Genomic DNA, 19,164 nt, shown 5'->3' with positions numbered 1-19,164 from the left:
AATAAGAAAACACGCTTTACCAGAGCATTCTTCATAACCTGGAAAGTCATGCATGGTCCACATAAGAATTGCCCTTATAGTTGTGGATCGCCTACCAATATGTTTGCTCATGTCCTCCACTAGAATTCCCTCCCACAACTCCTTTAGCTCATCAATTAGTGGAGAGAGGTAGACATCCATATTCTTGACTTCGTATCGTCCAGGCACAAGCAAGCTGAGCAAAAGGTGTCCTTTCTTTGTGGAAAGCCATGGCGGTATATTGTAGTTAACAAGGACCATGGGCCATACACTATAGGAGGTGGAACGTAAACCAAAAGGATTTACCATATCCATGGCAAGACCGAATCGTAGATTCCTTGCCTCCTTTGCAAATTCAGGGAAAGTCTCGTCAATGTGATGCCATGCTTCCGAGTCAGCTCTGGTGTACGTTGTACACCATCAATGGATTGATTTTCCGCATGCCATGTAGTCAAATTTGCAAAACTTTGGTCCGAAAAATGTGATGAACACGCGGTATCAGCAGAAAGTGCCTCAAAACCTTCTGTGGAACAGTCTGTCCTTGCAAGTCATTTCGATACCTGTCCGCACTGCACTTGGGACATGTGGCCAAAAATTCAAACTCTCCCCGGAAGAGAACACAATCATTGGGGCAAGCATGAATGCAATTATAATCCATTCCTGGCTTTCGCAGCACTTGCCTTGCATCATCACGAGACTCAAGAATCGTGTTTTGGATAGGAAAAATATAAGATTTCAATGTTCTACAAATTTCAATGAAGCACGTTATTAGAGTGCTATATAGCACATTTTAATGGATTTCAATAAAGAATTATACACATCATAATATACCTAAATAGCTCTATCATACTCGCATCGCTCCATTCATACTTTGTTTGTATGCTCAACAATGCAAGAAGTGTCTTCAAATGGGATACCCGACTCCCATCATACAATGGAATGGCAGTCTTCGCAATTAAAGGATCTTGGGATTCCAAGTCCATCGAAAGCAATGATTCAATCATGTCCTCTAACTGGGGCTCCAAAAATGCAGGAGGATCGTCCATGTCTCTAGCATTCTCACCCATAGAAGGGGGTTGAGAGTTATCACCTTCTATGAGACAGTTAGTTATCTCGGACTACATTTGTATAGAGCGTGGATGAACCCTTCTTACTGGATGCAAGAGATCTGCGGACTACAATGTATCGACATGGCCCTGACCCCTGTAAAGGACATTAAGGAGTCAACTTCTAAGATAACCCCAAATTGTTATACTTAAATCAATTACATGTCATATAGTATGTAATGAGAGAGAACTTACCGCAATCTTGTAATTCGAGAGTGCTTGGTCGATTATCTCAACTCAAAACTCTCCATACCATTGCACATGCTCTATGGACAAACGACGTTTTCGATGAATGGCAAATTTGCATTGCGTGCATGGACATGGGACACGTTGATTGAGCCAAGCCTCACGATCACCACCATGTTGGTCGTGAGTGATAGACATCTTGAGTGTGATGTAATGGAATGATAATTTAATAAAGATTCTTTATTGTATATTGGGACCACTCCACTATATATATTTGAGGTCTTTTTTTTTTAAATTTTCATACCTATCTCTTTGATTTCGGCTCTAAACTTATCTATCTTTGAGGTCGGCTCTAAACTATGCTCACACATATACATTTTCGTACCTACATTGCAAAGAATAAAAACCAACACAAGAAAAATTTTGAAAACACTTGCTTCCATTTCTCTCTCTTTGAATACTTCCTAACCTACATTGCAAAGCAACACAAAGATCGAAGACAAACCAACACTTTCTAACCTACATTGCAAAGCAAAACAAAGATTGTAAAGAAACCAAAATAGGGCATACTGTCGTGCTCTCTTATTCTTCCATGACCTCTTTATGCGAGTGACACTCCTCTCCTCCCGTGCGGTTCGCGGCTTACTTCCTTGCTCACCTCCCTCTCTTGCTCACAATCCTTTCTTTCTCTCTGCCTTCACGCACTCATATAAAAGAAGCGTTTGGGTTTTGGCAAAATTTTACCACAGTAAGTTGTCGCTATTAGCGTTGGTATCTGCGTCTTTAAAAACGTCGGTATTTACGTTGTGACATTTTTCAAGATGCAGATACCAATACTAATACCGAGGCTAATATACCGACGCAAAAAAAAAAACATCCCTACTTAGCGTCACTATATGTGTGTACCCTTGTAGTGAAGAGATGGATGACCAAATAAAGTCAATAAGACAAGACATCCAAGCTGCTAAGGATAGATAGAAGGCATACACAAATTTGAAGCGTTAAGATAGAATCTTCGAAGAAGGAGACATGGTCTTCATTCACATATTCCCTAAAAAGAGTTCCCTATCCTTAGGAGATTACAAGAAGCTAAGTCCAAGGTATTTAGACCGTACAAGATCCTCAAATGCCTAGGACCTAATGCTTATAGATTGCAACTCGCTGAGAACCTAAAGGTTCACAATGTATTCCATATCATCTTATTGAAAAAGTATGTACCTAATCCTAACCATGTACTTGATGACCAACAAGTTGTAATGCTTAGTCAAGGAGTCCTTGAACTAAGGCCTGACAGGATCTTAGATGTTAGGGAGAGACAATTAAGATCCAAAACCTTGAGAGAATGCCTCGTCCAATGGAGAGATTATCCCGAAGAGGGTGCCACTTGGGTAGACGAAGGTACTCTCAACCATCAATATCCCTAGTTCATCTCGAGATGAGCACATCTCGATTCCTCTAAGGGGGAGAGAATGTAAAGTTCTAAATCTCCTTCCTCGTGTGAACTACCCTTATAAAAAAGGGAGATAATGATATGGCAAATGTTGGTAATTTCTTTGGGGATAATGCAATTTTTTTTTCCTTATTCCCCCCCCCTAGCTGAGAGTCTTGCTAGAGGGGGAGGGGAATCACATTAAAGCGAAAGCTCCTCAGTGGAGCTCGCAGAGGAATACCACTATGTGCACAAACATGAAGGGGGTATCATCATCCCCCTCCCTCCCCTATTTAATAGAGGGGGCTACTACCCTGGGGAAGAAAAAGGGAAGATGTCGTCGTGTTGCTGAAAGAAGGCAGTAAGACCCCTATTTAAATTGAGAGAGAGAGAGTGAAGGGTTGCCGTCAAGTACGAAAGGAGGAGGGACGAGGGACTAAAGATGAAGGGAATGCTGCCCCTACACTTATGTAGTCGATGGGAGAGAAAGAAGACGTGTGGGAGCACTCCGTCACTACCGCCTAATTCTGCCCTCCGTTGCTTGTCCTCCCAGCATGCCACCTGTAGTCTCACAAGCCTCACCGCCTCTCTATCACACCGCCAGTCGCCATTAGGATTTCCCCCCCACGTGTGGAAGCTTTAGAAGCTTCCTGGGGGGGAAGCTTCCAAAGGGCTTAATAAGCCCCCCTTCACCCCCCTTCTTGTGCCTTTCTGAAACCTTATCACCTCCCCCCTCGGGTTTTAGAATCCCCTTAAGCCCCTTTCTTTTGGGCCTATTACCCCTGTGTCCTAAAAACCCCCAATGCCCCCCTTCTTGAACCTCACCCCCCCCCCCCAAGAGCACGAAGGTCTTAAGGGTCTTATTACTTTTTCCCCCCGTGTTTTATCCCTTGAAACCCCTTTCACCCCTCTATCGTAAAACCCTCCAAGGGCCCTACTTGTGCCTATTATTACCCCCCCTCGTGTTTAAAGGTCTATAAGCCCTTTTTTCCCCAATAAAGAGTGGGCTTAGAGGTCCTATTATTACTCCCCCCTCGTGCTTTTAATCTCTCTTAAGCCCTTTTCCTTGGGCTTTGAAGGCCGTGCAGAAATACCCCTTGGAACTCTCCCGCACTTGTGTCTTTTTCACACCTTTCTATTCCCGTTCGTGCAAGTTTACAAAGGCCATTAAGCCTTCCCCATGGCTTCAATGGGTCTTAGTCGTAAAAGATTCTAAAATACCCTTTCGAATTCCCAACTTCAAGGAGGGAGCCTTTCAAAAACTACATTCGACGGACGATGCAAGGGAGAGATGGTGGAATTCCAAGGAGGAGTTGTAAAGCTGCTTCCACGTCCGAAAAACTACAATTGCGATCCCTCCTAAGAAAGTCCAAGGCACAACCACAGGAGGGTCATCTCCCGGTATCCATGTGGATATCTCACCCCAAGCCCACGTTTTCCTTCCTAATTTTTATCAATCATGCAAGGTTAATTGTTAGAAATAGAATATATTCTTGTCCTAGTTGTTCACGACGAAGGAACTTTGTCATCAATACATATAAATGAAACATGCGAGTTAAGCAAGCATAAAATCATTTCTAGCAAATAGCTTATACATTGAAATGAATTATAAGATTAGATTATTATCCATTGAAATAGTATACTTTGATTAAGCCTAGAATTATAAACTGCATCTCGTACTATTAATCCATATCCTCTTTGCAATGAATCATCATGGAAAGTGCAAGCATAAAATGATTCTTATGATGCATAAACTCTAGGAAAATATCATTGTCAACAGCATAAATTATCAAGTAAAAGGTTGCTTGTTTAGCATGAATTTTGTTCGCAAATTGAAGAAAGATTATTTGGAATTAACCTAACCTCAAATCGATAAAGTTTAGTATTGAAAAATCAATTTACGCATAGACAATGAATCATGTGGAAGTAATCTCAAAATTATCTTCTAGAGTTAATCAAATTGACATAAACTTAAAACACCTATGCTACGAAATACTTGTTGGGAATGAGTTAAATTCCAAGAAACACCTATACCTTAAATACTTGCCCACATTCCCTGAATGTAGGGATGGTGAATTGTAATCATAAAAGGAACTAGGGTTTGTCCCTGAGAATCTTAGAAAGATGAAGCTTGGAAACCCTAGGTCTAATGATGTCAACTTAAAGAACCTGAAACAAATTGTTTCGTGACTCCATTGTCTCATAGTTCTATGCGACGCTTGCGTAGCAAAGGCGGAGTCATATGATCTTGTGATTGGATCACAAGAGAATGGCCAAAGTCTCGCAATGGGGTTGGCAGATCCTTACGCAAGTTATCTTGTAAGAGGATGAATACTTTATTATCCTTCTTGAGTAAGGAAGATTGTTTAGAAACTAAAGACCAGCCGATAGACTGAAGTAACCAATGAACTCAAGGTTTGACCAAGTTGGGTTAATAGGGTATGCCCTAACCCAGGATATAGGGGATCTTGCCAAGTTGCAAGTCATCTTGGATCGAGTGTTGGACGCATTCGAAAGGAAGGATTCATTCCTTAGCAGTTTGCCAACAAAAACGATCAATGGAAATGTTTGTTCTTGCTATGGATTTTAGAGCATTGTTTGGCTTTGTTGGTCAATGAATTAAAAGATAAATGGATATCTGTACTTTAGGTTGAAGTTCTGAAGGGAGAGGCAGCTTCACTTACCCCCGACTACTTGCCTGACCCTAACCAAGGGGGTTGTTGACCACACCGAGAAAGTGGACCGAACCCGCCGTGAGAGGTCTCTCCATTGAGCACTACTTGGAGCAAGAGGACACTTGGGTGCCAAGGGGGTTCTGGCCATAAATCCCTCACCTTTCGAGTCCTGCACAAGAGGCTAATGTTACTTGGGATTGGATCTCGAGGCCCGCATACTAGTCTACGCGCGGAAACTTGGAATAGTGATCCCTATTGATTGCTAGATAGCCTTCGAGTGGATTGTGGATAAGCCTACAGGCTGGACTCTTTGTATTTCAAAGATAAATATGATAACCTATTAATAAGAAACTTGTCTAACATTGTTTTTCTATTTCAAGTTATAAGATTACATGAAGGAACCAGTGCGTAATGGGTTAATTAAAGAAGCTGGTTGTTACATGTCCAACTAATGTGTTAGGTAATTAAATAACTAAAACAACCCAAGGAAAGTGTGGAGGATGGGCCATAGGTCCGTCCTATGGTTGGGTGGTCCCGGTTGGCCAGGAACTTTTCTCAAATTGTGATGGATAGCAGGAGGATTGTCAAAGAACAGAACAACAAAAGTGTTGAGCTAGAGTTATGATTAAACCCAATTTACGCTATTTTAGGGGAACGGAATGGAACTATGCCTTATGGCAGAGAGGTTGAGCTTTGCCTCCCTCTCGTTTCCCATTCACCTTGAACCAAGTGCAACGTGAATCCGCTTCAGGCCTAGCGTTTATGCGTAAAGTAGTTCGCTTGGGTCCAACGCTAGTTGTTGTTAGGAAATGACCAATTAGGAAAACCCTAATTCAGGTCAATCCTAAGTGGGAACGGTTGGAATACTTCCGCTACGTGGCAGACATGGAAAGCTCTAGATCTCAAACCCCATAACATTCCACGGGAGTGCCGAGCAAAGAATTTTAGACATCCTTTCCGATGGACTGCTAAGACGTGTCCTGGATGACACTAGTGGACACGTTACAATTTGGTATGACGAAAATGGATGGTATGACAGTCCAAAAAAGGGGGAAACCTGAGAAAAAGTATTCAGCCTGCTCTTATATACGTCTTCTCTCATTCTATTACCTTATTCATGGTCCAATGAAGCCCGTCTTGTACCCAAGTACTTGAGTGACTTTGGGGCAAGAAAAAGGGAGGATTTTGAAGGTGTATGGGCTGTTATGGACTGAAAAAACCAATCATAAACAGTGCAGCCTACTATTCTTGTTCATTTTGATGAGTAAATTAGTAATCTATGTGGTTGTAATAGAGGAAATTGACCTCTTAACATCAGGGCTTCACTTGTGAATGATTAGAGGAGCTTATTCTTGGGATTATGTACACTTTTGGAGCTTGATTATGGGCTGGAAATTACTATTTTAAAACAGGGCTGAAGTTAAAATTATGCTTTATCAATGCATTTCATGAGCTTTTGATTTATGTCTTGAATGTATTTGAGTCTACCATCAAAATACTTGTATCTTGGAGTTGTTATCCATTCATGTTCATGAAATGAAAACCATTTGAGCTTGCATTTGGAATATGCATTTGGATTAAATTTGAGATTATCCCTAATATAATGGCTTATTATTCCCATATGCATTTGATGTGATCAAGACAAAGTCTTTCATTCCATTCATGTATGCTAAATAAAATGAAAAAGCTTGATATCTTCTTCTTCAACTAAGTAATTTCTAAAACCCAAATCTCATCAAACTCCAATCTTTTCTTGTTCTCCAAACCTTGAATCCCACACTCCTCTTCTACTCTAAACCCTGGGAGATTGAACCCACAAGTTAGATGCGACTCCTATGCAACAAGATTGCAAAGTCGCATGGTTTTGTGTTAAATCACAAAGTAGAGTTGCCACTCCTTAGAACAAGGTTGGCAGGTTCTAGCACAAGTCTAACTTGCAAGAGGATGAGTAATCCTGCTACTGAGTTGCCAAGTTAGGGTAATGAGCAATTGACAAATCAAGTTAGAGCGACAAGGTCGCTAGGATTTATTGTCTATTTTTAAGAAACCTAAGGTTTTGGTTAATTTGGGTTGACAGGGTATGAACCTAACCCAAGGATAAAAGGGTAAAAACGCAATGGAACCCTTGGGGATCTTGCCAAGTCACAATTGATCCTGGATCAAATGTTGGATGCATTCAGAGAAAAGGATTCACTCCTTAGCAGTTGGCCAAGTAAAATGACCACTGGATTGATTATGTTTGTACAGTTTAGGAGCATTGTTTGTATTGCTTTTCTCAAAGAATCTAAGGATGGAAAAATAAATAATACTTCAGGTTAAAGAGGTAGCATCAGCTACCCCCGACTATCTACCTAACCCTAACCAAGGGGGTTGTTAGTCGCACCGGGAACGTGGACCAAACTCACCGCATGAGAGGTCTCTCTGTTGGGCACTACTTGGAGTAGGAGGACGCTTGGGTGCCAGGGAGGGCTCTGGCCATAAATCCCTTGCCTTCCGGGTCCTGCACAAGAGGCGGACGTGATGCGGGATTGGATCTGGAGGCCTGCATACTTGTCTATGGGCAGAATCTTGGATTAGTAATCCCTGTGGATTGTTGAATTGCCTTCAGGCGGATTATGGATTTCCTTCAGGCGGATTATGGATTAGCCTACGGGATGGATTATTATGATGTATTCCAAAGACTGACTAATAAGATAACCTGTTGAAAAGGAACTTGTTTGACAATGTTTTTCTATGTCAAGTGCTAAGATTACGTGAAGAAATCGGTGACTAATTGGTTAATTAAGGAAGCTGTTTATATGTGTCCAACTAAATGTGGTAGGTAATTAGACAACTAAAGCAACCTTGAGGAAAGTGCCGTGGATGTGGCCATGGGTCCGTCCTACGGATGGGTGGTCCCAGTTGGTCGAGAACTTTTCTCGAAGGAAATGAACAGCAAGCAACGTTGACCTAGAGTCTAGGTTACTACAACCCTAATTTATGTTGTTTTAGGGGAACGGAATGGGACTATGCCTTATGGGCAGAGAGGTCGAGCTTTGCATCCCTCTCATTTCCCATTCTCCTTGAACCAAGTGCAGTATAAATTTGCTTCGACCCTGACATTTCTGAGTAAAGTAGTTTGCCTAGGATTCAACGCTAGCTGTCATTCTAGGAATTTGACTACTAGGAGAACCCTGATTCACGTCAGTCCTAAGTGGGAACAGCCGGAATACTTCCGCTTCGTGGCAGACTCAGAGGACCTAGATCGCAAACCCCGTAACATTCCATGGGAGTGCCGGGCGGCACTTTCTAGACTCTCTTCCCAATGGGCTGCTATGACATGTCCTGCAAGAAAATAGGTGGACACGTTACACCAGATGTCCTCATCTCGAGAAGAACTAGGGGTATTGTTGGTTGAGAGCACTTTCATCCATCTGAGTGGCATCCTCCTCGGGATAATCTTTCCACTGGATGAGGTATTCTCTCAAGGTTCTAGATCTCAAATGTCTCTCCCTAACATCTAAGATCTTGTCAGGCCATAGCTCAAGGATTCCTTGGCTAGGCATTATAACTTATTGATCATCAAGCACACGACTAGGATTAGGTACATACTTCTTTAGTGGACTAATGTGGAATACATTATGAGCCTTTAGGTTCTCAGGGAGTTGAAGTCTATAAGCATTAGGTCCTATGTACTTGAGAATCGTGTAGGGTCCATAATACCTTGGACTTAGCTTCTTGTATTCACCCAAGGACAGGGATCTCTTCTTTGGATGTACACAAATGAAGACTATATCTCCTTCTCAGCGAAGGATCTTTCTTGACATTTCAAATCCACATAAGCCTTTTGTCTATCCTTGGTGGCTTGGATGTCCTTTCTTATTGACTTCATTTGGTCATCCATATCTTCCAACATTTGCTTTGAAGCTTCAACTCTTAGGGTTGGATTCGAGAAGTTTAAAGGACTTCAACAGTCGTGCCCATACAATGCTTGAAAAGGGGTCATTTGAATGATATGTTGGTAGGAGGCATTGTAGGCAAACTCAACGAGTGGAAAGCATTGAATCCACTTTTTGGGTTCGCAACAGCAGTGTGCCCTCATCATATCCTCAATGAATTGGTTGACTCTCTTTGTTTGGCCATCAGTTTGGGGATGGTAAGCTGTACTAAAACAGACTGAGTCCCAATGGCTTCGAAGATAGCCCTCCAAAAGTGTGATGTGAAGAGAGAGTCATGATCACTAATGATTCTCCTGGGTAACCCATGCAATTTGAATATCTCCTTGATGAACAACCTTGCAATGTCTAAGGCTTTATAGTTTGTCTTAACAAGGATAAGATGTGCAATCTTGGTGAGCATATCCACCACAACCATGATGGAGTTGTATCATCCCTGAACTTGGAGTAGGCCAACAACAAAATCCATACTAATTAAATCCCATTTCATTTGGGAAATGTCAAGCGGTTGCAACTTCCTTGGCATTTTGACATGTTTAGCCTTAATATGTTGACAAGACAAACACTCAGTGACATATTTGAGAATGTCATGTTTAAGCCTCTCCCAATAATAGCTTTTTCTGACTACATTGAGGGTCTTGGCATAGCCAGGATGTCTTGAAAAAGGGGAATCATGAGCTTCCCAAAGTATTTTCTGTTTGAGTGAGTGGCTTGCTGGTATACATAATCTTGTTCTATAGTAGACAATTCCACTATTGATAGAGAATTCTTGATACTTAGCATGTAGCTTCGGGCCTTGATCCTTGATGGGGATCTCCCTTAGAAACTTCTAATAGGTTGGATCATGGCATGCCTCTTCTCTAGCTAGCTCAAGTATTGGGTTGTTTGGCATGGATACCTTCGTGGCTAGAGATCTAGCTATTGATGGATCTTGCAAGATCAAAGAATTAGGAAAGCCTTGTGATTGAGTGCATCAGAAACTACATTCTCCTTTCTAGGCCAGTATTTGATTTCAAAATCATACTCCTCTAGCACGTCAATCCATTGACATTGCCTCATGTTGAGCTCATTCTGGGTAAAGATCCATTTGAGACTTTTATGATCTGTCACTAGGGTAAACTTGTTACCCAGCAGGTAGTGTCTCCAAAGCTGAAGAGCATGGATGACAGCTAACAACTCCAGATCATGGGTAGCATAATTCTTCTCATGGCTCCTCAGATTCCTTGAAGAGTATGCTACATGATGACCTTCTTGCATAAGCACACATCCTAAGGCAAGTGTGCTAGCATCAGTTATCACTTTAAACTCCTTATTAAGGTCTAGAAGTTTCAAGATAGGGGCTCATACCAAGCTTTTCTTTAGCCTATCAAAGCTAGATTGTTCAGCAGTTGACCATACAATCGATGTTTGCTTCTTTAGTAGATCCGTTAGAGGCACTGCAATCAAAGCATAGTTTTTTATAAAGACCGTGTACCATCCTTTCAATCCAAGAAAACTACGTATTTCTTTGACAGTTGTTGGCATTGACCATTCTAGAACGTCTCTCGATCCATTGAGATTCCTTCCACTAAAATAATGAATCCTAGATATTCAATCTATCACTTGAAGAATGCACACTTCTTCTTCTTATCATAAATCTTGTGTGCCCTCATTGTCTCAAGGACAATGTGAAGCTAGGGTTCATGATCTTCTTCCTGTTTAGAGTAGACTAAGGTATCGTCGAAGAAGAAGAGTACGAAGTCATCAAGATATGGCCTAAAGATATCTTGCATTAACCTATTGAAGGTGGCAGGTGCATTCGTCAGTCCGAATGACATGACTAGGAACTCAAAGTGCCCATATCTTGTGTTGAATGCCATATTTGGGATATCCTCTTCCTTGATCCTTATCTGATAGTATCCAGACCTGAGATCAATCTTGGAGAAGGTCTTCGCACCTTCAAGATGGTCAAGAATTTCATATTTTCTTGGGAAGAATTTCATATTTTCTTGGGTGGAATAGGATATTTATTCTTAATGGTTGATTGATTCAACCCTCTATAATCAATACATAGCTGAAGCATTCCATCTTTCTTCTTTTGGAACAGCACTCGGGCTCCCCATGGTGAACTGCTAGGATGGATGTTTTAGCCTTGATCTAACATTTTCTTGAGTGTCTCCTTCAGCTCAATTGCTTCCAGGATGGACATTCTATATGGCCTCTTTGTAATTGACGCAGCTCCTGGTACTAGCTTGATTTCATGATCAACTTTTCTTTGAGGCAGGAGTTCTGTCAGCTCTTCAGGAAATACGTCTGTGTACTCCTTTAGCCATGAAGTTTCTTCATTAGACTCCTAATTCTGATCTAGATTATTAAGCTTAATCAAATAGACAAGTAGCCCCTTTCTGACTCCCTTTATTATCCCAGATGCTCTGGCCAATTGAATTTTCGGCTTTCCAGCCTCTCCTTGAGTTGTGAACAATTCCCCTTCAGAGTTTCAAAAGGAAACTTGGCCCTTTCCATAATGAATGTGGGCATCATTAGGTTTAATCCAATCCATTCCAAGCAAACACTCATGGATACCTAGAATCATGACCCTAAATCTGACCGAAGTCAACTTTCCTCCCAATAGGAATTCCACCTTAGCAGTTTGCCTAGTACAAGTGACCTCATGACCATTTGCTAATTCAACAAGAAAGGTAGGTGTATATTTTGTGGCTATTCCTAATCTTCTTGCACAAGATTGTGAAATAAAGGAATGCATACTGCCACAATCAATCAAGGTTTTGAAGCCTTTACCTTGATAATCCGATGGTGTCTGAATCACCGAAAACTGGCGATTTGGGCCTTTCTTGTGAAGGGCGGCATGGATTGTTGCCCTCTCAAAGTCTACTTCCATGTTCGGGTCTTCGTTATCGCATATCTCCCTATTGGCAACACATGTGATTCTTCCTTTGCCCCAGGTGGTGGCTCCTTGGTCATGGATGATTCCTTGGAATGGTCCTTGACATTGTTCTTCGCCAAGCTTGGGACATTGCCTTTTGAAATGATCGGGCTCATTGCAATGGAAGCAATGGAGGTTGCGGCCATCATCTTGGGTATGAAAAAAATTATTGACATTGTTGGTCCTAGCTTTCTTCTTTTGTCAAGTTTTGACCTTGAACTCTCTTCGCTTAGGACTTATACACTCCTTTGTTGTGATACTTATAAGACCAAGTCTTATTATTTCTTGGCCTGGTTTGCACTTCCTAAATTATGGGTGCAACTGGAATGAGTGTGTCTTGAAGATCTGTCAGGCACATTGATTCGAGGCGGGTGTTTATGGGTGGGTTTAATCCAGCACAAAACTTCGACACCTATTGTGTGATATCCATTTGTGGTGCATACTTCAAAAGAGAGACAAACTTTGAGTAGTATGCATCAAGAGATAAACCAAGCTGTTTCAACTCATAGAACTCATTCATCTTCTACGTGTGGTAGGCAAGTGGTAAGTATCTTCCTTGCACAGCTCTTTTCAGCTTCTCCCAAGTAACGGACCCTTTCGAGATCCCTTGGTCTTTGCACCATTGCTTCCACCAAAGTCTTGCTTCACGAGTAAGCTTCAGCTTGGCGAGCATTGCTTGGTTGGCGGGTGCAGTACCTGCTGCTTCGAAGTATTCCTCCATGGATTCGATCCAAATCTCGGCATCGGTTTGGATGGACCGTCCCTTGCCATCAAATTCTAGTGGCTTGATTTGCTTGAGAAGAAAATTCTTCTCCTAAATCACGGCCATACTTGGTGTGGGGGTTGGACTAGGAATCTGCATCTGAGGTTGTGCCTGGGCATTAAGATTCTTAACGTTAACAAATCGCTAAACGTTTCTCACGTTATATTTCATGCCCAATTCAACTTTTAGCCAAGATACCTAATCACATAACTTTCTTATCAATACTCATAGTCAAGACAATCATTGATAAAAAGAGTCTTATTTCATTCATATGGGCATAGCCCTTTCGGAGTACAATTATTTTTGGGGAGATGGAACAAGCTGATACATTAATTCAGGGACAATAAGGTTGTGTTACATTCAGCTATGGGAACTTGGTAATAATATGGATTTGGGTCATGGATCTTTAGGAATCGATAGGTCATTGGAAGATTAGGGTATCCTTTCCTTTGATACCCGCTCTTCTCGTAACGTTCCAACACCTTGATTTTGTCGGCAAGGATTATTCAGGTCACTTCCTTGTACACATACATGTTTAGCTTGACCTTCCGACCTCGGACATGTAGGGTTGTGTTTGTGTGAGCCTCAACAAAGATGAACAGCTTCACGATCTTTAGGTCCTCAACCACTTGATTCTCTTTAGGTTGGTTCGAAGGTACACAAATTGGTGGGCAGCTATGTAATAGATTCCTGAATCACCCGTCCATCTCTGTTCCACATACAGGGCGATGGGTTGTAGATGTGGTCTAGGATATTCATCATATCGATCCTCCGTCGATAATGTGAAGCACGCATTGCGGTCATAAATATAACTCAGAACACCAAGAATCTATTCCATGCTTCATGACTCTGCAAGTCAACATTGATAAGTAAGTAAGGAGACGATCTTAACAACAACATTTGCTTTATTTTTCCTTATTAAGTTTTCTTGTAAAAGACAAATCCTCGTTGGTTTGCTCTGATACCAATTGTAGTGTGTCCACATGTTCTCTTGTAGGACACATCTTAGCAGCCCATCGAGAGGAGAGTCTAGAAAGCGCCGCTCGTGGAGCCCCAAGAGGAACACCAAGGAAAAGGGAATTCTCTTGCAAGAAAATCTATCTTGTAACATCAACAAGCTTTTTTATTAGGTTTTATATTATCACAATGAAGAAAAGAACACAAAGCATAACAAATTTTCATGCAGCATCATGTAGATCTCCCACGGATTTAATAGAATCAACCATATTCTTCAATATCTTCACAAAATCCATCAATAGAACAAAGAAAGAAAAGGAATACACCATCTTTGAATGGAAATACATCACATAGTATTCATCTTCAATATCTTCATAGTCTTCTCTCTCAATCTCTCATATACAATCACTCTGTTTTAGTAGAATTGGTTATCTCTGACTCTCTCTCTCTCTCTCCATCAATAATACATCATATCCTCACTACAATCTCTCATAATCACTCTCAATAATCCTTCTTAGGTCGTGGATACCCCTCCCAAGAGGTATGTTTGATATGAAGAGTCACCAGAGCCACTACAGTGTCCTTTCATAGCTCACCACTGTCACTTCACTGCAGTCTTTACTTAAGTCTTCAGCAGCTACTTCTTTCACTTCTTTTAGCTCTTTTGCACTTGTATTCACCTCTTTCCAAGGTTAGAAAACTTTCCCAAGCTACACTCTTATCCATCAAAACACATACAGAAGCATACAGAAGGTCTACAGAACAGTCACAGTACAGTACCAGAACAGCTATAGTACAGAGACAGTACAGAGACAAAAGCTCTACAGAAGACCTACAGAAGGTTACAGAAGGTCATCAAAACCTCATCACTCACACTCAAACCATTCCAAACTCTAAAAAACTATTCAATAAGCTTTCACAATATCTCAATCTTCATCAATCATCAATCCATCCGCGTGCTCTTGTGACGGCTCGTTCATTTTAATTAAAAATATTAAAGTGCCTCTTTAGCGCACTTAGTGCGTGTAAAGTGAACGGCGGGTTTATTTTTAATTTAAAAAAATGGTGTGTTTAGCTCGAACGCGCGTGCCATGGTGGTAGTTAGGGTTTAGGTTTTTTTGTTGTTGATTTTTTTTGTCTTTTTTTAAAAAAGAATTAACCATGGGTTTTGGGGTAATTGAAAAAAAATAATAAAAATAAAAGGAAAAATACCAGGTAGTGGGTGTATGTAAATGCAAAGAATGCGCTCTCCTCAATCCAAAAATATCTGGATTTTTTGCTAGATGTATAGGTGGTGTTTGTATAAAAAATGATATTTTTTTTTGTTTGTTGTTTTTTTTTGTGGTTTCTTTTTGGTTTTTTTTAATGAATTAGGATGTAATGCAGTATTTGTACAGCCTAGAAAATATGCCAAAAAGTTTTTAAAAAAATAAGAAAAGTTTTAGGAAATTTTCAGGAATGAATTTAGCATTTTTTAGAATTTTTAAAGAATTTGGTTCATGTTTTTGAATATTTTTAAAAGAATTTTGATTTTTTAAAAATGGTTTGATTTTTTTTCGAGAAATTTACAGGTTAGAAAAAATAGGCAATTTGTTGCAAAAATAATAGGAAATTTTCTAGATTTGTCTATATTTTTTTCAGAATTTTAAGAGTTGTTTAATGTTTTTGTTTTTTAATTTTCAATGGTTTTTTTGTTTTGTTTTAAAGGTTTCAGGTGTTGGAATTAAAAATCTGGAAAAATACCCAGAAACAGGCTGCGTGGCAACTGCGTGTCGGCAACCAACTAACAAGCTCTTACACCCGCTCACGATCCTGCACAGGAGCAATCACACTCGCACGAACAATCGCAATCACCCACACGCACGTACACACCTGCGCATGTGGCTGCGCCTCGAAGATGTCGGCAGGTGGGATGGGGATGTATGTAGGGGGTTGCGGGGGTTGGCTGCGTATGAACCAGGGCAGGGTTGAGGTTTTGCGGTTCAGCTGTGCAACGATTCTGCAGCGTAGGACAGGGGGCTTACAGGAGGGTAGGGGGTTTTTGTGTGTGAGCTGTGGGTGTGGGTTAGGGTAGGGTTTGACTGTGTGACGGGGGGCTTGCAGGGGGTAGGGTGTGAGTAGTGTGAAGGGGTGCTTCGATGGGGGGGTGGGTGTGGGGGGGGAGAAAGGGGGGCTTGGTTGGGGGTGGGCGGAGGGGTTGTGTGTGTGGGGGCTAATGGGGGGGAAGGGGGCTTAGGGAGGGGGGTGTGTTAGGTGTGCAGGGGCACGTGGAGGGCAACGGTGTCAGGACGTGCAGGAGGAGGCGACGGCGGACCGACACAGTGGACAGCGGGGCGAAGATTGCAGACGACGGCACGTCAGGCGGAGTCTAGGCCGGAGCAGCGCGGCGTCGTCGAAGGGGCATGCAGGCGGCAGGGGCACTGTCGAGGCGGCGGCTTCACGTGGCAACGCCACGTGGCAGGCACGGCGGGCTGGAACATGGCACGGAGGAGGAGCTGGAACGTGGCACGTGGCAGGCACGGCGGGCACGGAGGAGGAGCTACGAGGCACAGGGCACGGGCGAAGCAGGGAGGGGCGCCACCTGACGGCGTCGGCGATGTTCCGGGGGCGCATGAGCACCAAGGAGGATGAGCAGATGCGGAACGTGCAGAACAAGAACTCGTCCTACTTCGTGGAGTGGATCCCCAACAACGTCAAGTCCAGCGTCTGCGACATCCCCCCCAAGGGCCTCAAGATGTCCGCCACCTTCATCGGCAACTCCACCTCCATCCAGGAGATGTTCAAGCACGTCTCCGAGCAGTTCACCGCCATGTTCCGCCGCAAGGCCTTCTTGCACTGGTACACCAGCGAGGGCATGGAAGAGATGGAGTTCACCGAGGCTGAGAGCAACATGAACGACCTCGTCTCCGAGTACCAGCAGTATCAGGACGCCTCCGCCGACGAGAAGAGAGGAGGAGAAGGGTAGGAGAGGTGGAGGAGAAGATGGAGGAGAGGGAGGAGAAAATGGAGGAGAGGGAGGAGCAGAGGGGGAAGGAGAGGGGAGACGTTTGGGGGGAAAGGGGTCGGGAAAGGGGAGGGATAGGGAAGGGTGTGGGGATGGGCAGGGGCCCATGGGGGGTGGCAAAGGGGGTGGGGTGCCCCTGGGAAGGGTAGGGGTCATGTGGTGGGTAGGGCATAGGGGAAGGGGTAGGGGCCCATAGTAGGGGGGTGCCCAAGGGATGGGGTAGGGGGTGCCCAAGGGGAAAAGGCGTACCCCCGTCCCACACCCGTGCGTGAGGCGGGGTTTAAAAAAAATTTGCTGTGATGAGATTGAAAGGGTGCCAGAACGTCGGGACGGGGCACACGGATACGATCGGGGTGCGTTAAGACGCGTAAAATCGAAAACAGGCACATTCGCGCGCAAGACGAGTTGCGTGAAAACACACAAAAATAAAGAAAATTTAATAACTCCCAATCCGGACATCAAAACAAAATGTCGTAAAAACAAAAAGTGGGTAGGATGTCAAGAGGAAGACATGGAAAATGTGCCACGGGGGTTTCGGGGGAAATACAAATCGTTCACATGCAAAAAACGCAAAAAATGGGACAAAAAACGCAATTAAAAATTAATATCAAAAGATCCGTGCATTGGAATGAGGTGCAGAAAAAAGGAAAAATGTGCCGAAGGACGTGCCCGAAAATGCTATCACATCAGAACAGGGTTCCAACTGAGATAAGACACGTTCACGTGGGAAAAACCCAAAAAACAAACCAGAAAATGGAATCGGAAATTAAGATTGGACGAACCGTACACCGGAATGACACGCAATAAAAAGAAAAAATGTCTGCAGGAAGGGGAGTACAAGGTTGTCACGTTAAAACGCAGTTCCGGCTGAAGTAGGAGGGGTTCGCATGCGAAAAACACCAAAAATACGCCCGAAACACATGGAAAAATTAATAATTAATAATCAAGAAGTCGAAAGTGGGGGAAGGAAAAAGGAAAAAGGTGGGGGAAGGCACAGGGGACATGGTTGTCAAATCAAATTGGAATTCCGATGCAAACAGGGCAAGTTCACATGGAAAAATGTCAAAAAGACACACGAAAAAGTCTTGAAAAATCGTAAAATTAATATGGGAGAAACGGTGCATCGAAATGACACGGAGTAAAAAGGAAAAGTGGCAGGGAGACAGCTGGTGTCAGGGCCATGACATCAGATCATGGTGCCGAAGCAGAAAAAGCACGTTCACATGGAAAACCGGCTAATGGGTGCAAAATGCTTCAAAAATTAATAACTTGAAAATCGTGCATTGGAACGAAAAATAAAAAATGGTCAATGCAAAGGGAGGAATAGGGCTATAAGGTTAGATTTGGGCTTCGATGAACGTAGGGTGCATGCACATGGCAGGACAGCAAAAGCAGGGAATGAAGGAAAACTGCAAGGGAGCAACCCCAAGGGTGGGTGAAAAATGAACGAGTGGGTGGGAAGGGACCCCATCAGGGTAAATGCAAGTCATGGCATAGAGGCATTAGCAGGTTGAGGCATATGCAGAGGGGTATGCAATGTAGACGCGCAGGGACGCGTCCCCACACTTAAGACCTTAATGGGTAAGGTTAAGCGAGCAATAGGGACCTAGGACCACACATCAGACCATCCACTAACGTCACCACACTTAAAACATAAACATCACTGAGAAACAGAAGTGGTAGGGTTAGAAAAACTTGGCCCATGTTATTGAGAATCAAGGTTGATTGTCAATGACACTTCCACCGTCACTGTCGGCTCTGCAGGAGGTACCAAGGCATCTTCTCGGCACTCATCTGGCATGGCAGGGACCACGCGGTAGCACCGAGGGAGGTAGCTGGTTGAAGGAATCGTAGGAAATTCGTCGATGATGAGGAATGTTGCACTCAACTCATAGTCACTCAAATGGAATGAAAGAACAGTCACTCGCCCCATGACTAATATCACTTGAGGAATAATGATTGAAACCCATATCTTGTACCTGGTTTAGAAATCGACAGGGGAATGGTGTAGAAGGAGTATGCCAGGGTGCACAATTGATGGTGCATTACTGCGTCGAACCCGTCTGGCATAAGTGCAAGGAGGAAGGCAAGGAAGTCTGACATTGCAGTGTACAGAACAGGGTGACGTGTCCTGTGATGACAGTAGAGACCCATCACATGGGTACATA

The 19,164-nt window shown here is 42.9% G+C and overlaps 2 pseudogenes; one reads left to right on the top strand and one right to left on the bottom strand.

The window, feature by feature from the left end:
• Positions 1–16,275: 16,275 nt before the first annotated feature.
• Positions 16,276–16,884, bottom strand: LOC148029795 (uncharacterized; annotated as a pseudogene).
• Positions 16,883–19,164, top strand: part of LOC148029794 (DEAD-box ATP-dependent RNA helicase 3, chloroplastic pseudogene) — a 78,442-nt pseudogene continuing 76,160 nt past the window's right edge.

The sequence above is a fragment of the Lygodium microphyllum genome, chromosome 10 (assembly GCF_053477565.2).
Source record: "Lygodium microphyllum isolate KBCC chromosome 10, Lygodium_microphyllum_v1.1.10, whole genome shotgun sequence".
Classification (NCBI taxonomy): Eukaryota; Viridiplantae; Streptophyta; class Polypodiopsida; order Schizaeales; family Lygodiaceae; genus Lygodium; species Lygodium microphyllum.
The sequence above is the reverse complement of the archived record's forward strand: the minus strand, read 5'-3'. Positions and strand labels throughout refer to the sequence as shown.